Source organism: Leptonychotes weddellii, chromosome 5, assembly GCF_054177405.1.
Source record: "Leptonychotes weddellii isolate Sample4059 chromosome 5, ASM5417740v2, whole genome shotgun sequence".
Taxonomy (NCBI): Eukaryota; Metazoa; Chordata; class Mammalia; order Carnivora; family Phocidae; genus Leptonychotes; species Leptonychotes weddellii.
In genome coordinates this window covers 33,730,631-33,732,312 of record NC_138373.1, presented here as the reverse complement: position 1 = coordinate 33,732,312, position 1,682 = coordinate 33,730,631, and the positions used below count along the sequence as shown (strand labels likewise).

Here is a 1,682-nt window from a genome sequence, read left to right as displayed (position 1 = left end):
GGGGGGGGGAGGGAAAGGAGAGAACCCTCCCCCAAGATGCTGCCAGGGTTCAAAGGGGGGGAGACAGGACCCCTCCCCATGGCTCTGCTGGGGAAAGGGGACACTCCCTGCAGCTCCAGAACTTGGGGTGTGGTGGACTTCCCCCCAGAAAGATTCAAGGAGACCTGCAACAGAAAAAAGGAATCAGTGCAGAGACCAGCCAGTGCTGGGGCAACTCAGAACGGGACCAAGCACTGGAGTGCCAGGACAACGCACCTGGAGGAGCGGTGCCGCACAGGGCGGGGGCTAGGCGTCTCCCTCCTGCGCTTGTGGCCTGGGGAGCGACTGTCCCCACGCTGGCCTCTGCGGGAACCCCGCTCACTGCTGCTGCAACGACACAGGACACACATCAGACCACACACAAGGCAACACCAACCTCTGGCACCTTTGGACCTTTTCAAAACTCTTCACAGAGCCATGCTGGCCAGGCTGGGCTGGTTACTGACAGGAGGCCCTACCTCTGCTGGTCCCGTGGCGAGGGCTGGGGCGAGGGGCGGCGGCGCTCCGCAGGCGAGTAGCTGAGGGACCGAGAGTCTCGGAGGGAGTCTATTGGCTTCCGGGGGCTACGGGACCTGGGGAGCAGAGCAAGTCCCCATAGCACCAGAGTCTTTCAAACCCACCAGCCGGCACTCAGGACCACCCCCCAGGTCCTGACCACCAAACCTCATACCACACAGGGCCAGCCTCAGACCCACCTTTGTCTGCTCACTCACCCATCCGCCCGCACACCATCCACCGAGTGCCCCAACTGGCAGGGCACGGGGTGCAGCGGGGGATGCAAAGATAAAGACAGTCCCTGCCCTTGGAGGGGCTCAGTCTGCTGGTGAAGGGAGGCCCACTTGGCCCCATGTATGGGAAGCAGCCCCACAAGGACCGATGTACAATGGGTCTGGGGACCCGGGGGGAGGGGATGTGGGGCAGGGATAGGGCAGGGTAGTCTTCTCGAAGGTGCTGTTTGAGCGGAGTCTTGCAGAACGAGGAGTTCACCAGGCGGACAAGGGAATTCCAGGCAGAAGGAACAGCATGTCCAAAGGCATGGGGTTCTCCTTAGACTGCAAGGCGCTGGGTATGGCTGGAGCACAGGGCATGTGTGGGGGCGGGCAGGAGAGGAGAACACAGGGCAGGCAAGGCCAGTTGGTGAAGAGCCTCACACGCCATTCCCGCAGAGGTGGGGCTTTATCCTGCAGGCCACAGGGCGTCCCGGAAGGATTTGTGGAGTGGAGGGAAGTAACCAGATGTGCGTTTTAGAAAGATCCCTCTGGCTACGTGTGGAAGAGAATGGCGTGGAGGCAGGGAGACAGGGAAGAGGCTGTGGACAGAGTCGGGAGAAGATGACGGTGGCCAGACCGGAGCCCTGGCAGTAGCAATGGGGAGATTTAAAAGCTTGTATCCCTGGGACCTGGGAGCAGGGAACAGGCTGCATGTCAGGGGCAGGGAGAGGAAGGTACCTAGGACTCCACAACTGACTGGAGCACCCACTTGGACGGTGCAGCCCTCTGCCACAACAGGGCACAGCGAAGGCGGTAGGGAGAGCAGAACCCAACTCCTCCCACCTAACCAGACGCCACAGTGCACCTGAGACTCCCAGCAGGGATCTCACACCCAGGGTCTCCCCGCACCCCTTCCATCTCAAGCAAGGCAGC

General features: G+C 61.8%; 1 long non-coding RNA gene across 1 annotated transcript; it reads right to left on the bottom strand.

Moving 5' to 3' along the window:
* Positions 1-6: 6 nt before the first annotated feature.
* LOC145721603 (uncharacterized) lies at positions 7-1,682 on the bottom strand. The gene is made up of 3 exons (XR_014145398.1): positions 498-1,682; positions 256-366; positions 7-164 (listed from the first exon to the last, which is right to left on the bottom strand). It is a non-coding gene; the product is annotated as an uncharacterized LOC145721603 (long non-coding RNA).